Source organism: Euprymna scolopes, chromosome 10, assembly GCF_053919585.1.
Source record: "Euprymna scolopes isolate OS-2025 chromosome 10, ASM5391958v1, whole genome shotgun sequence".
In the NCBI taxonomy this organism is placed as follows: Eukaryota; Metazoa; Mollusca; class Cephalopoda; order Sepiida; family Sepiolidae; genus Euprymna; species Euprymna scolopes.
Window position 1 is genome coordinate 46,901,877 of NC_136491.1, and position 19,930 is coordinate 46,921,806.

Sequence of the window (19,930 nt, forward strand, 5' to 3'; positions counted from 1 at the left end):
TATGGTTGTAGAAGAGTGGTGATACCATTGGCGCTATTACATCCTTGGTCCGGGTTTAAATGCACAGAAGTAATTTTTGACTCCAGCACACGGACTTAGGGTTATGCATGCACTGGATTAGAGAAGGGTAAGGGACTTTACCTCCAAAGATGGCTACTTGGCTGGTTCCCTATCAACCTTATCGCCTGAATCCAGTCGGGTGTAAGCAAATTTAATTGCCTATCAAATTTTCCCGAATCTCCAGTTAAAACAGAAGCAAAGCATGCAAAAGAAAAATGTGAGGCAAAAATTCAACATCTAATAATGAGGAGGCCGGAGGTAGAAATATAGTTTATGTATATATATATATATATATATATATATATATATTGTGTGTGTGGGATTTTATTTATTTTTTATAAACAAACACAAAATAGTCGAGAAATGAAAGCAGCAAAAAAAAAAAGTTTGATGGAGGAAAAAGGCAGTCGCCGTTTGTCTCAGAGAAAAGCTGTTGGAGGGGGGGGGGTCAGTTCCGAGATGGAATCAATAGTTTGACAAAATATACATTTACACTGATAAAATCCGGTCGATTAATATGCTGGGTTGTTTTTTAGTGGGGGAGAGACAAAGAGAATTTCACAAACATTCGAATCCAACTTGATAATCACTCCACGACGAGATGTGTAGGGAAGAAAATCCTTTTTCTTTTTCATGTTTTTTCCATTTTGTTCTTTTTCTCTTACTTTTCAGAGCCCAGTGAAAAACATCCATTGCTTCCCATTGGCATCTCAGACTCCCCTCTTCTTTTTCTTATCTCTCTCTCCCCTTCTTGGCTGCCCCTGGTGTGCTCAACGTGACCTCACAGCATGGCCTTACTCAATTCTAAAAATAGCTGAACCCTAGCCACATCGCAGTCATTTGGTTTCTTTCTGCCCCGGACTTACATCCACTGCTTGACTTGCATCCACTCTTGGGTTTTATTTTTCTTCCGCCGGCGTTTTCTGGGCCTAGGATTGTGACAGTGTACAGAGAGGAGCTGGTGCTGGGATAATAAGTATTAAGAGTGGATGGAGTAAGTTCCGGGAATTTCTGCCATTACTAACCAGCAGAAAGTTACCACTGTCGAGCAAAGAAAGAATCTCAGGTTTGTGTCTGTAATGTGATAATATTATGGAATTGAAATATGTTCTATGGAGAGAAATGATATGAGAAGGATTCCATGGATATATAATACAATCTTAAACAGAGGTTTAGATCAGATGACCTCAGAGAAAAATCAAATCATGACAGTATAGGTAAATGTGTGCAGAACAGGAGACTTTGTTGGTTTGGTCACATTGAGTGAGTGGATGAGTGTTTGGGTTAGTAGATGTAGAACAGTTTAGGTATCAAGATTATTTGATAGGGAAAGGTCAAGGTAAACGCGGAGGAAGTGAGAAAGAAAGATTTGAGAGAAAGAGGTATAAATATCTGTTCAAAGATAGGTTAGTTTTGAGTTGAATTTCCAAAAGCCTTACAACACCTGCCAGTATGTAAAGATGTTAAACTGAATATGATGGTGAAGTACTAAGACTTCATTCCGTATTCAATGAACTATTCTGAGGAGCATATCAGCGATGACAATACTAGCCTCAAGGAGCATGGTGGTAATACTAGTGCAGCCAGGCAGTTCCGTATATACATTACAAGCCAGTTGTTCAACTTGTAACTACTTCTTGCATTGTTCATTTATAGTAATTAGCACTTTTATATTTGTGTGCTGACTGTTTCAGTTACAATTAAATATATTTAGATAAGATTACAGCACTATTGAAAGAGGTATGAATACCCCCCCCCAAATATAAAGAAAATCAGTCTCTGTTCAATGAATTATTTTTCAGCATTGAATAACCCCCCAAAAGTTGACGAATATATCAAACCAAACAGATGCTAATTCTAAGGTCACTTGAGTTGATCAGTTTTATCTGAATAATCCACAGCTGATTCCTCTCCCCCTCGCTGTAGAAAAAGAAACAAGGTTATATATTCTTTTTTTTTTTTTTTTTTTTTTTTTTTGTGAAGTGATGGGGGAAAGGATGGGTGGGTGCTGTTATCCGCCCAAGTGATAAATTAAATCTGTTCCCTCCCTGACAGGATAAATCGTGTTGTGTTGATTGCTTAAATAATTGATTTTGTGTGAAGTTGTAAAGCTTACACGATTTTTTCTAATTTTGTGATCTGAAGAGGATTGTAGGTTTTTTTTGTTTTTTTTTAATCTCTTGATCGCAATGTCAAGTATAAGGTTGGATATTATATGTTGAGGAGTGTGAATAGATGGTCTTGAACACCGTTTCCAAAATATCCATTGTATCATTGGTGAGAAGTTGTTCAGTTTTATCTTTGCCAGTTCTTAACAAATTATCCCACAGCATTAAGTAAAGAATGTGTTGGGGACGTGATGCAACATTAAGGGTCCTGCTGCTTTTACCATTGCCCATTGATCTGACCTTGGAAGCAATGGCTCGATTCATGGCGTTCCAATTAAAGAAGTTGTGACCTAATGTGTTCTGCACCTTCGATACATCTTGTATTATTTTGAGATTCAACAGAGCCGTGCCTGAGTGGCATAACTTTTGGAGGAATGGTCAGGATTTGGAGTGGGACATTGATATCATATCCGGAATACTTTGATTTCGTATTATTTTGGCAGTAATTACCTGCTGTTTTAGAGAAAATGTGTGTGTGTGTTTAATTTGAGACAGGCCCATTTCTTCTAATGCTGGGAATTGTACCGATTTTGAATCCGTTATAGAAGAGCAGTTGTCTATTTCTGTGGAAGCTGGGACAGTAGATTATTGCCTAGCTTGTACATTTGATCCCCACATGTTCTGACTGACATGCATCTGTTATACACTGAGGAGGAGTGTGAATAGATGGTCTTGAACACTGAGTTGCGGCGTAAGGTTCAACTTCGACTCCTAGCATTCCAAAATATCTAACTCCAACTCTTATTTTCAAGTCTTCCAATATTCAGATTGTCTATTGATTTTTCAGGGATTAAAAAGTTTGACTCCGACTTCTAGCATTCTTACAAATCCGACTCCCACTCTTTCCTGAACATCAGGTTCTGACTCAGCAACCCAGATTCAAATATAGTTTTATATATTACTTGCTGGGCGCCTGGCATTGCCCAGTTATAAAATAAGCTTAAATATGATATTTTAATATATACAGATTTTGTATTTTTTTATTCTATTTAATTCTCTATCTATTATCATATTGTGCCCATTATATAGTAGTGATTTAAAAACAAGAAAATATGATTTGGGTGCCATCAATTAGAATCGAAATTAAAACACATAGGTCTCCAGCCTTATTTGTTACCATTTGAGCTATCAACAGATGGATAAGAAATAGTTAAAAATGAACTGACTATAATGCATGGATGTGTACTTGTGCATGCATACAATAGCAATCTAAGTCTACTTACGCCTACCAAGTTTCAATTTGTATTCGATTTTGGCTCTATCAGCTATTTTTACTAGCTAAATCTCATAAATGATCTGCAAAAAACGCAATTATTTGACTCGCCTCACACTGCTCTGCAGACCTTGCATCTTGGAAGAGGTACACTTTTAAAAAATAGAGCCAGACAGACAGACAGACAGACAGACACACAGACATAGTGAGTTTTGTAAATTAGATTACTGTTTGAAAATGTATGCAGATGCGTGCGAGAAGTTTATATCTTTGGATATGAAGAGAAAGACCAACATGTGAACTGTATATAGGTTGACCCAATTTAAATGCCACCCATGAAATCGTTATTAGAATTTACAATCCCTTTTGGAATTTAACCATGCTTGGTGCCGATAAACTTCAGTCTATGACTGATTTGTTCACCGAGTTTTAGTCATAAATGTCCAACAGTTTTTGTTTATCAGACAACAAAAAAGTTCTAGACTTCAAATGCATTAAAAAAACAATAGCATTTTTATTATTTATTCTTAATAAATGTAATAATTTTATTCATATACAGGTTGTAATATACATGTCGCTCCCTCCTCCTTAAAATCACCACTTTTGTTTACTGTGTTTTCTTTTTGAGGGAGAGAGTGGTCACGCTAATAACAATTAACTGCTTAAGACAGTTTTACTTGACTTGTTAACAACCGCTGCTGTTAGATATATACATTCTTAGAATTGTGCAATATGTATAGCGCAGTGAAATAGACCTGATAAAAGAGCTTCAGATTAAAGATCTAAAGGTCCCACTTTTAATTATTAGTCTTGCCATCCGCATTTCACTTTTTTGTTTTTGTTTAAAAGAGCAATAACAAGAAATGATTGTCTTTCCAACTATTTGATTCATTGATAGCAAAACAATACTGTACTAATTAAATTTCCCATTAAAAAATATACTTAAAAACAAAATCTTAATAATTTTGCAAAAAAAATCAAAAGAACTTCCCCACAGAATAGATGTTGCAAGCCTGTCTGATTCATTGTTATTTTTATGGCAAGTGCTCATCTAAGCTCCAATATATGGTTCTCCCCTCACCAAACTTTCATATTATATAGATTATTTAGACTACGGTTCTCATCTGTTATGTGTTATTTTCACAACGTTTCAGCTGATGTAACCTCTGACCTTCAGTTTTTTTTTTTTTTTTTTTTTTTTTTTTTTTACGAGGGAGTCACCACTTACCAAGGCTTGAAGGTTACTTGAGGATAATGGTTAATGAGTGGTTGGTGATCATTAGAACAACAGTGTAGTAATCTCTGGTGGTGGAAATTGGTTATAATTTGATTTAAGGGGATGAATAAGCAAGAACTTGAAGACAACTGGAAAGCAGACCAGCAGAACAGTTCCACAGACGAACACTTCTAGAAAAGAAGCATTGTTCATGGAATATGTTTAGATTTAGGCACAGATAGAGTGGGGAAATCGTTTATAGTAGTTGTAGTTAGTCGAGTGTTTTTTTGTCAAAGTTTGGCAAGTGTGGACCATAGATTGGAGCTCAGACGAGCACTTGCCATGAAATATAGCAGAGACAGGCTTGCAACGTCTCTTCTGTTGCAGTTTGAAGGGCCTATCATTAGATGATGTTTTAAGTGTAACCACTAGGATTAGGGTTGGTGTACATCTTGCCTTTTTAAAAAAAGTTTTTACAAAGGAGTTACCACTTATCAAGGCCCAGAGGTCACTCGAGGATAAGGGTTAATGAATGAACAGTAGTCAATGGGACAATATTGTAGTAATTGTTAGTAGTAGAAATTTGATAACTTGGATTACTTGAGGGGACGACTCATCAAGAACTTGCTTACTTGAAGACAACCATATTGTAGTCAGCTGGAAATCAGGGAAACAGAAGAGAGTTCCACAGGCGTGCAGTTCTAAGAAAGAAACTTTGTTCATGGAATCTATGTTTAGGTTTAGGCACAGAAAGAGTGGGGGAAATTATTGATAGTGGTTTCAGCTAGACGAGCATTTTTTGTGAAAGTTTGGTGAAAGGAGAACCATATATTGGAGCTCAGACGAGCACTTGCCATGAAAATAACAATAAATCAGAGACAGGCTTGCAACATCTCTTCTCTGGAAAAGAGGTTGTAGAGAAAAGAAAAGGGTATCAGTTACTAGGTTTCGAAACCGGTTTTGAACTATGTCAAGGCAATTGAAGCAAAAGGAATTTATATAAAACCTACAAACAAAACAGACTGTCAATCAAAAGTTGTTTCACTTTGATAAAGACAGTTTCTAAAATAGGTAGACTTCATGGCGTTCTATACTACAGATTATTTCATTGCACAGCTGAGAAGCGTGATTGAAGGACTAATGACAAATGTTTGATTTTTAGAGATTTTTTAAAGAAAATTAAGTTTACTATGTTTGAAAATACATTGAATAATGTTCTGATCAATACTTGATAAGATTTGTTGAATGATGATGGATCATATCTTTTACCAGATGTCTTAATTGTCTCTTTATTCTGTAAAGTTATTATCAGTTTCCTAAACATATATTTATCCCTAGTAACAGCAGATTTCATTCACACACACACACACACACGCGCGCGCGCGCGTGTGTCTGCAAATAAAATCTACACATAGCCAAGATATACACACACACACACAGTGTGGAACGATAAAATTGTCACCATAGAAAAGACATGATTCCATTTGATGAAAACCGTTTTTTTTTTTGTTGTTGCAGACCATTTACTGTTGGCCAGTTGTGTACAAATCCCAAGAAAGATAGGAGCGTTCTATCATGTCTGAAAGTGACATAATGTTCAACGAGCGAGATCGGAGATGCGCCGCTCTACAACTCCTGCTCTCTACTGATCAGTTATTATAACAGGACCATTGCCAACACCCTCAGAATGCATTGCTGGATTGCCAAGAATAATAGTGATGCACCTAAGGTGATGAAAACAAAGTTTGTGGCCATGGTTACGGTCTTTGGTGTGGTTTCAAGTGAGTCACATCATACCACCTCACATCTTTGAATTTGGCTTGAAAGTCAACACCAAAGTGTATCTGGATGTGCTGAAGAGTGTGGTGATCCCCTGATGCAATTAGGTGGCTGCTGGACGACCCTGGGTGTTACAGCAATACTCGACACCGGCCCACAAGTCCAAAGAGACACTGGCTTGGCTTCAGAAGGAGTGCTACGACTTTGTACTCTTCTCTCACTGGCTCCATTCTTCCCTGATCTGAACTCGCTGGACTACTTCATTTGGTCATACGTCGAGAACATCACCAACATCCCGAGTATTCGCTGCCACTTGTGGAAAAGACATCCTCCCAGTTTTAGACCCGTGGTGATTGAGGCTGAATGTGGCTACATTGAATAGATGTCAGATCTACTACATAATCATGACTTGAATTGATTTTTTTCAATAAAAGTTTTAAAATAAAGCTTTAGTCTTGTTTTCTTTAGGGTAACACTTTTATTGTTCTACCTTGTATATCATAGTGAACATCATCATCTTTTGATCATAAAAACCACATCCTGCATGACTGCTTTCACGCTCTGCCTCTCAACATTGGCATCTCTTGCAATGACATCTGGGAATGTGAGCATTCCACTTCTGGAATGGGTAGTAGGTCTCCACAGAAGTAGAAAAAGAATAACTCCATTTACTGCTCTATAACAATGGCCTGCAAATTGATCACATCTTGCTATGACAATAGATTATGCAAATGAAAGTTTGCCATAGATTTGTTGTTTGGTTGTAAGGGTCTTCCATGAGAATATTTGGGCTTTCATGAGAAGGTGAGTTTACAACTTTTTGGAAAATGTCCGTTTCCAAACCAGGGTGAACACACACACACACACACATATATATATATGTGTGTGTGTGTGTTTAACTGATGAGCCCAAATGAGGGTGAAACTCAGGTCTTAGACTTCTGTTTTGTTGACTGTTATGGCTCTTGTGGGCTGCGATGTTGTTTGGCTCCGGAAATAATAAATATATATATATATATATATATGTCATGTTGTACTTATATATCACTTCGATTACAGTACACTCTTTCTGATAGTGATCGTTTTTACACTTCGATAGCACTTTTTCACTAAACAATTGCCACTTGGTTGATGCGTGTATTGCAATCATATTTGAATTCCATATTCGTTCAGGTTTGCAGCAGAAAGCAGGATTGTTATCAGTAAAGATTTTTTTCTGGTGGACTCCATTCATATCAATTCCAATTGAATCCTGCCATAGCAAGGATCATCACATTGTGAATCAGGTGGGCCTGCAATTTGTAAATGTGAGGAAATGTTTGTTGTCATGATGTGTTATATCCATGTCCAATCTTCTCTAAACACTACTTACATCCAGCTATCCTATTCACCATTTAACTACAGTAGGATCTCTTGATCAACACGTCTAACCCTAACTACATCCCTAACAGCATTTGTAGACACTGACAAGTTAATCAGCCATATGAAATAGCACATCTATCTCACATTAGTGTTTTGTGCTATCAGATTAGGCTGGCTGAAGATATCGACTTCCTGACTTGAATACATCAAACATTGATGTTATTGTTTTTTTCCTTTTTTTTTTTTGTAACACTCAATTATCTTTTACAAAAACAAAAACAATTTTCACTACAAAATAATCAAATTAAAAACTATAAGTAAAACTTAAAGCATAAAATCTTTTTTTCAGAATTATCGAATTCAGTATCAGTAGCCTTATGGTGTGGTGGGCAATGCCAAAGGTCTGAATGATTATTATTGATTTAATAACTGTGATGTAGAAAAAGTTATGCAGAGAGAATGTTTTCAAAGAAAGGAATGTTTAACTAAAATATTTGTTAAAACCTAATAGAAGAATTTTAACTTAGATTTTAGAATGTTATGAATAAAATATTACAGAGATATTTATGTAATAAAATAGATTTAGGAATTCAATGTTTTAAAAACAATAAAAAATGGAATTGACTGAGTAACAAAGAAAGAGTAGGTTTTCATATATAGACTAGAGATACAAGTAAGAGAGAGAATGTGAGAGTCTTCGATGAGAGGTGATTGACTTTGTCAGTTGTGGACGCATTCGACTGGGTTAGCTAAGAGACAAAGTAAGGACTAAAAAGAGAAAGTGTTGTAAATCCGTGAGGAAAACCATGGTTACTGCTTCACAGTGGAATATTTTCTTGCAGTGTCAGAGAGACGAAGGGCGCCATGATCTAAGGTTAGTAGTCCGTTATCAAACGACCATTGTGTGTTTATGTATCATATTTGTTGAACCCGTCCCGAATTAATGATTGGTACATTGTCCATGTTATGTGAACTCTGTTTGAATATGTCTAAATATGCACACACTCACAACGAACATCTATAATCACTAGACGATACGAGCAGCAGTTTCATACACAAGTATATTTATATAGACTAGACTTGCATGAAGCATGTGTATATATATATATATATATATATTTATATATATACACACTTGTTATACATACACCTGGTAATACATGTTCAATTTGGTAATATAACAATCTGAAAAGGGTTGATATTCCATCCAACAAAATAACCAAACTAAATATCACAAATATTTGAAAATATAAACAACTTGAAGCATAAAAACTTTTTAACAAAATGACCTGAAAAAGGTTGATATACCGCAAAGGAAAACAACTGAACAACCATCACATTTGGCCTTCGTGCCAAGATCAAAGTGTAGTATCTGTTCTTCAGATGGTACACTTCAATTTCTTGTTCTCTGTCACGACTGAGACAATTTTTATTTTTGTTCCTTTTCTCCACATTAAAAAACGACCCTGGTGTCTAACTCTGTCCCGTGGGGAGGCATTGTAAATAGGAACCATCACATCAGAATGTTCATCCAAGTAGTTTATCCTCGTTATTTGGCTGATCACTTCACATATCAGTCTTACACCATATTTATAACACTTGTGTGCAATTCAATCTTTGTGCAACCTTCTTATTAGCATCTTGCTTGCTGCCTTGGTGTACATCCTAACTCTAATCCGAACCTGTTAAAGTATCCAAAACTTAACACATTTCATCCTGCACAGGTGATAAATTCTACTTTTTTTTAACCCATTCTAAAACAGGACTAGAACCATCAAACTCTAGGATTACAAGTTGAATCTGCCCACCATATTGTTGAAATAACTTGATATAAAACATGTACTATTTTGCTCTGAATAATTTGGTTGATTTGAATAGAAATTAACCAATGGAACACTATAGAAAAGAAACTGATGTTTTATTTGAACTTTTATTTATATAAATGACACCCCCATGACAACAAATAACTGACCTCCCTGACACAATGTGATACTTTTTTCTTTCTTTTCATACACGTTTTTCTTTTTTATTGCCTTCAAAGTGCTTAATCCGGTTGTTTCCAAAATTGAATTCACATATGTCTATGCCGATTACTTCATTCTCAACAGCTTAGTTTTTCAATTGTTTGTTCATACTAATTGAATGGTTAATATGAGGCTCAACTTCTAATTGTACCAAAGACTTTTTTTCTATATGGGAAATATTAGAAAATTTTTATTGTGATTTGCAAGAAACATCTGATATGAATAATATTCCCCAAAATTGAAAAACAACTTACACCTTTTCATAATATCTAAGTTAAAGCTAAATGAGCAACAAGGATAACCCAAAGGCTCCTTTTTTATTAGCTTCTATATTGACATGTAGGGGAGGGTGACTCTCCATTCCTAGGATTATTCCATTTGCCTTTGATCCTCCTTTTATATGAATGTTTAGCAAAGGGATATCAAGTACCATTTTTTCTTTTAAGTCTTTGGTATGACCAGACCAAGGATTGAATCCCGGTCTCCCAGACAATTAGCAAACTCTCTTACCATTATGTCAAATGAGCCAGTTATGGTATGTATATATATATATATATATATATATATATATATATATATATTTTTTTTTTCGAAACTGTAGCAAAAGTTGATTTGTGCTTTTTACATTACTCAAGTAGTATTAATTAAAATAGAAGACAATGCTCAGTCCGTCAAGTCCAAAGTGGCTGAGCAGCGGCTTGGTTCCCACCAGTTTTGGCAAATTGCAAACAGAATCCTGAACAGAAGCGTGTGTTCTATCCCAACTATCATCAATGGACCTGAGGTAATCTCGTCAGCATCAGACAAAGCCAAACTCTTTGCCAAGAACTTTGCAGCCAATTCTACCCTTTGTGACCAAGGCCGCCAACCCCCAATATTTCCTCCTGTATCAGAAAACACGCTATGTGATATACAAATATCTGTATGTGATGTTGCTCAGCTAATCAAAAACCTTGATTCCAGTAAAGCAACCGGCCCTGACGGTATTCCAATTATAGTACTCAAAAAACTTCAACCAGAATTAGCACCCATACTTACAAAACTGTTTAAACGTTGTCTTAAGGAGAATTGCTTCCCATCACCCTGGAAAATCTCATCAGTATACCCTGTATTTAAGAATTCAGGTGATCGCTCATCCCCCTCTCAGTACAGGCCAATAAGCCTCCTGTGCGTCATGAGTAAGTTGCTGGAATCTGTGTTAAATAGAGAAGTAATCAACCATCTCAGCAAAAATAACCTTCTTAGTGACACACAATATGGTTTCCGTTCTGCTAGATCTACAGCAGATGTGCTTACAGTTATATCTCATAGGATTAGCGAATCTCTCGACAGAGGCAACCTTTCTAGGGCAATTACTCTTGACATATCAAAGGCCTTTGATAGGGTATGACATGAAGGTTTACTTCACAAGATCTCTAGCTATGGTATAGCTGGAAATGTCTTCTCAATTATTAAATCATTTCTCTCTGATAGGTTCATAAGAGTAGTAGTTGATGGGCAAAAATCAGAAGCTCACAGTATAAATGCTGGAGTCCCTCAGGGGTCCATCCTGGGCCCAACTCTTTTCCTGATCTACATTAATGATCTTCCAAATCACATCCTTACATCATTCGTAGACATTTTTGCTGACAACACTACCATTTATGGTACCACATCTAAGACAGTAAACGACCAAGTTCTCTCCGATTCTCTTTCCTCTGATCTTGATCACGTTGTACAATGGGGAAAGGAGTGGCTGGTTACTTTTAATGCATCTAAAACCAAGCTTCTATCTTTACATCATCAACGTTCTGATCCCCATCTGGCATCAATTAAAATGAATGGCTCTCGTCTTGGGGAGGCCTCAAGTTTTGACAGGCTTCTGAGCTTGACCTTTACTCCTGATCTTAAATGGAATATGTACATCAAATCTTTTGCCAAGGCCGCTGGAAAAATGGTCGGATCCTTCTATCGATCCAGTAGATATCTCACTCCTGATGCAATTCTCTATCTATATAAGAGCCAGATACGTCCAAGGATGGAATACTGTTGCCACATATGGGCAGGAGCTGCTAGAAAAGACTTGTCCTGCCTTGATAGTGTTCAAAATAGACTTCGTGGCCTGGTGGGAGATGTCCTTTTCTCTTCGCTGCAACCTCTATCTCACAGAAGAGATGTTGCGAGTTTGTCTCTGCTTTATCGTTATTTTCATGGAAAGTGTTCGACTGAGCTTCAATCTATGGTCCCCCCTCGCCAAACTTTAACAAGAAACACTAGACTAGCTGAAAACATTATCAATAATTTTCCACACTCTTTATCTGTGCCTAAACCTAAACATAGATTCCATGATCAAAGCTTCTTTCTTAGAACTGCACGCCTGTGGAATTGTCTTCCGTTTTCCTGCTTTCCAACTGTCTATAATATGGTTGTCTTCAAGTCCAACGTGAATAAGTTTTTGATGAGCCGTTCCACTTAAGTTAACAAATTTACCGAACTTCCATTACTATCGATTACTATATTGTCTTTTTGACTACTCTACACTCTTTAACCCTTATCCTTGAGTGGCCTATCGGCCTTGATAAGTGGTGACACCTATGTAAAAAAAAAAAAAAATGATGACAAGGGAAGTAACTTGTGTTTTACTTGTTTAAAAATTTGTTTAGAAGAAAAGAAAGCATCATTGTAGCCGTTAGCGCAATTCTAATTCCATATAATTAATCACTTAATTGTGATAACAGCTGTCAGACAAGTCTATCAAAGTAGATGGGAATAAGGGTTAATTGTATTTTTTTTTTTTTTTTAAGGAAAACAATATAAACAAAAAAACCTCCAGTTGCCGAATGTGTGCTTATTTTTCTTGAAAACTTATCTGCTTTCACATGAACTTTGGTAAGATTACAGTGTAATATCTGTTCCTGCGTATACCATTCTAGGTATTACTTACATTGTCAGAAAGATTTGGTTAATTGCAAATTGTCTGAGGCTCCCCGACTGGAAAATGTTGATAGATTTGTTCTCAATTTTATTAGCAGCCAGAAAGCCCCCCCCCTTTCTTTTTACATATTCATGTAGTAGTCATCATAAGGGAGGCAACTCCTTTTTGCTATTATTCAAGTAATAGTGATCACAAGGAAAAAAAAACAGATGTTCATAAATTCTGCTTCTCGTGGACCACAAGTACTTGTACTTGTTTTAACATTCATCCTAGAGTGGTTGGGCCAGTTCCATCCAGATAGTTTACCATGTCCAGAACGAATGTTGACCATGCACGATGGTTCACTGCAGAAGCACATACAAGTATTAGCCAATCACGGCCCAGGATCAGCTCAGTATTATGTTTCACTGTTCTGAGCCAGGTTTTCAGCGGACTTCTGCGTTTTTTTGTTTTTCTTTCCAATTTTGAGGAGGGTCTAGTTTAGTGGCTTTGTGAATGAAATCATGTAAGTGATAACGAAGAACGTGATTGAATGAGCAATGATATTTCAAGATAAAAGCTTGCTGCAAAGAGTTACAGTGAAAATTAACAACTGGATTTGAGATGAACTGTTGCCAACAAACATGATGCAACATAAACAGTAGTATTCGTAGGTTGCTTGCTCTCATTGACTACATTTCACAATCATGCAATAGAATTGTGTGGACGAGAGCTTGATAAATGCAAATTGTAGTATCAAGTTTGATTTCAGATCTGGACCAAAGCCGAGATCAGAGACGGCAGAAAGCAAGACCTGATATGTCGATATAATTGTTGATAGCCTCTTCTCCTTGATCTCTTGATGATAGAGCCAAGGTATTTGAAATGATCAACCTCTTCACAGACTTCCACACAGATGGTGATTGGTGGTTTTTCATTTGAGAGGAAACCAGCACTCAGGATCTTCATCTTTTAAAACGTTGATCTTCATGCTGATCTTTGAGGCATAAAATTGCATCTCATCTGTCACAGATTGGATGTCAGCAAAACTTTCACCCAGTATGGCAATATCAATCCCCAATTGGCCTCTGGGCCTTGTTAAGTGGTGACTCCTATGTAAAAAAAAAAAAAATCATATGTATGGTCAATAGGAAATCATGGCTTACAGTGATGCCGAAAAAGTCTACTAAGGCCTTGGAAATAATCTAATCGATGCCATAGTTGAACATAGTTGGTAAAAGAACTCATCGCTGACTGACTCCAGACTGAATGTCAAAAATTGTGATTCCTGGCCATAAGCACAAGCTCTTGAGTGGAGAGGTAGTAGGCTTTAAGCAGATTGATGAATTTGGGTGGGACACTGACTGCTTGTAAAATTTCCCGAGGAACACCATGATTGATGGAATGAGATGCAGCGTCAAAATCAATAAAACAGACAAGAAATTTTTTTTGCTGATAGCACCAATGATGCTCAAGCACTCAATGGAGAGTGAACATTTGGTCAATGCATAACGAAATCTGCACTGGTTTGGCCTGGTTTGTGCATCTTGATGGGATTGAAATTGCTTCAGCAAAATAGTAGCAAAGCTTTTAACCGTGATATTAATGAAACTTATGTCGACCAGGGGTAATGTTATGAAGATCTTTTTCTCATAAAAAAAAGAAGGAAATGACAACGTTGATTTTTATTATTTAAAATAAAAAATATTTTTATTTACTCCCAGATGTTCATTCCTTAACTCGAGTATATTGTAGCATAATAGGGTTGTGTGTGTTTGTGCAGATGGTAGGGTGATCGCTATACCACTAAGTGGATTAAATAGAGGATTCAGTTTGAAATGTGCAGAAGGTTACCAATTATGACAAAAATCACCTGAAGAAGGCAAGTGAATACAAAGACCGAATTGTTAAATACAACCAAGAGAGAAACACGTTGATGATGAGTAAACGTTACTAATAGCGACATAAATTATTTTAAAGGAAATATCATTGGGAAATTAGTAAAAAGAAAAACTATTTTGCTTTACCTACTCAATTGTATCTATTTGTGTTAAAAATGTAATATTTAATATTTAAGAGAAGCTTTAAATTAATTTAAATGTATGTATATATATATATATATATATATATATATATATATATATATAAAAATATATATAGTGTTGACGTTTGTAATCAGCATTCAATCATTTTGAATCTGAAGAGAGGAAGTATATAACCAGAGTAGAAACGAGTTAGCCATGTCTAATCTAATGGTCTGAAAATGCAACCACTCTATTATTGACTTCAACACTATTACGATACTATGATTTAAAAATTCTTTTAAATAAGTTGTTTTAACTGCACATAGGTGACAAATGAATAGGTTAATCAAACTGTACTATGTTTCTGGATTTTTTAGATGAGGATTGATAATTTGTATCATTTGAACTACTGTTCTCATCTTGAGTGTTATTCATGCAACGTTTTGGCTAATGTAACCTCCAACTTTCTTCAGGTGTATCTTTCTGTCAAACTCAGCAATTTGCACAGAATTTTAAATGGAACTCTTTATTTAATCCATGGGGATAACATGCTTTTGTTAAGTTGGCTGTGACTGGGTAGAAATCTTGAGTAATTCGCATTTGTATTCTTCACCAACATCAACAAAGTACACCTGAAGAAGGTCGAAGGTTATATTGGTCGAAACATTGTCAAATAACTCTTCAAGATGAGAACAACACTCCAAATAAATAATGCAAACTATATTGTTTTTGACTAGTTTTCCAACAGTATGTCTTTTAAAATAATTTATGTCAGTATTAGTAATGATTGCCAAATGATGTAAATATTGTTTGTTTTATGAGTTCTTTTCTTAATGTCTGGTGCCGTCTTTCATTTGTTTGTGTCTGTGCTTTGCATACATTATAACGCAAGGGTGGTTTTTATGCAAAATGAAACTCAAGTCCATGATCTGCACTTTAAACGTTTCCTTGTTCTATTTATCCACGTACCGTGTTAATCATTAATCCATGCATACCTTAAATTAGTATCCAAATTGAAGTCTTGCTGGAGTTTGTGTATCCACGAATGCTATAGTATACAAACATTTTGAGAAGGATCAGTATAATTGTCGGTTTGTGAGTATGTTCAGCTCTTCACCTCTTTTTAGTTGCCTCTTAATACATGTCTTGCTCAAACTCATAAATTTAGATATCCTAGCGCTGTTGATAATCTCAGTTGTCACTTTAAAAAAAACAAGAAGCTATATTCTCATACTTATCGTAATCAGTTTGAAAAGTTCTGTATATTATCAGGGGCTAAAATTTGAGTACATGAGACGTAGTCTCCTGGGAATCACACTGAACCAAAAATCGCTTTATTATAAATTGTGTTTTTCATTTCAAGAATGTTTGCAAGCTAGTTTTGGTTAAATTGCTGAGTTTTCAGTTTTTTTTTCTTGTTTTTTTTTTCTTTCTATTTTTTTGTTTTCTATGTTTTTTTTTGTTTTGTATTTCTTTTTTTGTTTTGTATTTTCTTTTTTTGTTTTGTATTTTCTTTTTTTTTTGGTGCTAGTGCACTTACTGATCCGCACTATTTTTTAAATCGTATTTCCAAGTTTAATTGAAGTTTTTTTTTTTTTTTTATTCAATTGTAAGGTTAAAGTACAGAATAGGTACAAAACACCACCCTCCCCTCCCCATGTTAACAATGGCTTTTTAAATAACATTATTTCAGCACGGATCAATAAGTGCACTAGCACCGTTTTTTTGTTTCGTATTTTTTTTTTTATTATTATTTTGTATTTTTTGTTTTGTATTTTGTTTTTTTTTGTTTTGTATTTTCTTTTGTTTTGTATTTTCTTTTGTTTTGCATTTTTTGTTTTATATTTCTTTTGTATTTTTTTTCTATTTTCCTGTTTTTTGTTTTTTTACTTTTTTCTGTCTTTTCCTTTTTCTCTTTTCTTTTCTCTTCTTTTCCCTTTTCTTTTCATTTTCCTTTTTCCGTTTTCTTTTCATTTTTCCGTTTTCTTTTCCTTTTTCTTTTTTCCTTTTTTTTCTCTTTTTCTTTTCCTTTTCTCTTTTTCTTTTCTTTTTTCTTTTTCTTTTCCTTGTTTCTTTTCATTTGTTTCTTTTCCTTTTTTTCTTTTCCTTTTTTTCTTTTCCTTTTTTCTTTTCCTTTTTTCCTTTTTCTTTTCCTTTTTTCCTTTTTCTTTTCCTTTTTTTCTTTTCTTTTTTCGCTATAATATTTCTCCTACACCCATCCATTCATTCAGGCACTAGAAATTGAAAGCAGCTCTCGTTGACTAATTTCAACAACATTAATCCAGTGTTCTATAATTTTGCACCACTTTTATCTCATTATAGGATTTATGTTAAAAGATTAATACTGTTAGGAAAGTCATGAACGTCAAGTCCCCTGACATTGTAGTTTGTCTTCACTGACTTGTTTACAATGAACTTTTTACCAGGAATCAAAAGTTGTAAATTTTTCTAAATTTTTAAAAGCAAGTTCAGAATTATACTTTTTTTCTTTTTGGGATGACTGAGATGGGGAGTAGAGAATCTGCAGTTTTTGCAGCAAAGTTTTGTTTTGGGAGGCAGCGATGGTGAAATGAATAGCTGTACAAACTGATGATACGGATGTGCCAAGTTCGAATCCAATCAGCTTCATAGCACCACTTTCACTTATGAATGTTGGTAACTTTGATGTGGTTCCTTTTGTAAGATGAATATTATACAGTAAACGAAATCAAAGAATTGTTTCACAAGGTAACACCATACCAAATCATCAAATACTTAAAAAAAAAAAAAAATACAACTTTTCAAATCACTTGAAACCGTAAAAACTCAAAAATTTTAAAAATACATAACTCGGAAAAAAACAAAACAAAAACAATCTCAACTAAATACATAGCTTGGCAGTAAATAACCCATAGTGGTTGATATGCCGTAAAGCCCCAATAAACCAACCAACCTTTTGTAAGTATCCGATTCTAAAAAGAATTGGGTACTTACCAATGTCGACACCAGGTTCAGAACGATTAAAAAAGTACACCTATGCTGATTCATACACATTTACATTTCGTTTATTCTGTTTTTTTTTTTTGTTTTTTTTTACAATTAATTCATCACTTCTGCCTTTCACATATTGTATTTTGGCCAACTGACCCAACAACTGTTCTACATCTACTAACACAAACACACACTCATCCAGACTTTGAATGTGGCTAAAAAGAAGACTTTATTGGTTTGGTCACATTGAGAAATTGGATGAGAGTGTGCGAGTTAGATGTAGAACAGTTGAGGTAGCAGGGTCAGTTCACAGGGGATGGCAAAGGATAAAATGAAAGTGATAAAGATGGAATTGAGAGAACAGGGATAAAGATTTGGGCAAAGATAAATTAGTTTTAAAGTCAATTTTTAAAAGCTGTTTAACATGAACCAGCATTTGAAATGGACATTGAACCGAATACAATGATCAACATTAAATAATCCCCTAATTTAAAATTTTTTTTTATTGCAATTTCACCTGAAACAAGGCACATTGCCACTTTGCTGTAGGGGACTACTATCAGGGACATAAGCTACAAGGGTACTGTGTGGGGAGTTGGGCAGCAAGATGTCGATTCACGTTACACTTGAACTTCTGCATGTCAGTACAGTTGGGGAAGTAGGAACTTGCTAGGGAATTCCAAAGTCCAGCGGTTCTGGGGAAGAAACTACTGGAGTAGAAGGCTGTCTTACATCTAGGGATCTCAACTGTGAAGGGGTGGGATTTTGCTGCTTGTCGGGGGTACCTACGTCGAGGGGGCGCAAGTGCTTGCAGTTCGTCAGAGCATTCACCATTGAAATACTTGTAGAACAGGCAGAGGGATGCTACATTACGTCGATGGGACAGAGGCTGAAGCTTAGATGACAGTTCATGTTCATATGCCATTAAACAAATAATTATCCTTAATATTCTGTTTGGGATTTTTTCTCTTAATGATTTGTATTTATCTTATTCCAGATTGCCGCTCTTTCCTGCAACGATGATGCCTTCAAAAATATGGATTAATACTTTCTCGATGTGATTTGATTGTCAAACACAAAGTAAGATTGAATAACTTTTTTATTTGAACCGAACTTAAATGATACTTGATGAGTTTAATACTTTTTTATGTTAAATTTTTCTTTTTGATGACTTTATTTGGATTTGTTTTACTGTACACATAGATTCGAAGAAGTTGTCAAAAAACAAATTTATAACAAATAAATGTTACCAAAGGCAAGATAAGTTAACATTTATTTGTTATATATTTGTTTTTATGACCACTTTTTCGAACCTATGTGTATAGTAAAACAAACCCCTTTATTTTTTACTCATACTCGCTGCAAACAAGTTACATTGCTACTAAGATGTAAGACGCATATGATCTGCTTGGATTGTATTTACTACCTACATTTCATTGTTCTTGCCTCACCACAATGTTTAAATATCGCCTTGTGCAGTGGCTGAACAGACCAAAACTTTGCCGATATACATTCACATTAGATTCTCTGCATAATCACATTGGTGTTTGCTCAGCAATCTCCTTTCGCATTATGTTCTGCAATCGTGAACGCGCTGCCCCAGAATTGTGTCAATAAACATGTATCACTGTCACATTTTTGGAGTTACTTATTGTCTAACTATCGTGATGTTCCTTAGTTTTATGCATTTCCTAATTAGCTTAGTAGCCTCTGTCTATTGTTAACGGCTTTATGACCATAGCTTAATAATAAAAAAAACAACAATTACTGTGAATTATAAACCATGCCTTACAAGAACATTCTAAATAGGGAGTTGAGCAATGAGATGTCTGTTTGGATTACATTTAAACTTCTGCATATTAGTACAGTCAGAAAAGCAGGACACTGGCGGACACATGCTCCATGTTCAAATTCCACCTGGAGGTTGATAGAAACTTGGAGTGGCTTTTCCAGGTGAGCTGTATTTGACAAAAAATCCTTTAAGAGTTACACCTTTAATTTTGAGGTTTTTTTTTTCTTGTCTTTCCTTTCCAAAACATGCCAAACTTATGCTGAACATTCTGTATATTACTAGATTCTACATATCATCCTCCCTGATTGTTTACTGATAATAACCACTAGTGTTCTCTGGAGTCTGAGTGACAATAAGTCTCCCAAGATTTCCAGTAGTCTCCATCTCTTTTGATAACCATTGTAAATGACTTTCTGTTATCCCAACAGCT

At 35.4% G+C, this 19,930-nt stretch overlaps 1 protein-coding gene across 3 annotated transcripts in view; it reads left to right on the forward strand.

Moving 5' to 3' along the window:
• Positions 1–19,930, forward strand: part of LOC145285987 (diacylglycerol kinase epsilon-like) — a 222,131-nt gene that overhangs the window by 65,946 nt on the left and 136,255 nt on the right. For all 3 annotated transcript variants that reach the window (XM_080134577.1, XM_080134576.1, XM_080134578.1), the window contains exon 2: positions 18,706–18,788. The gene's annotated coding sequence lies outside the window, so the exon portion shown is untranslated. The remainder of the gene's footprint in view (positions 1–18,705; positions 18,789–19,930) is intronic.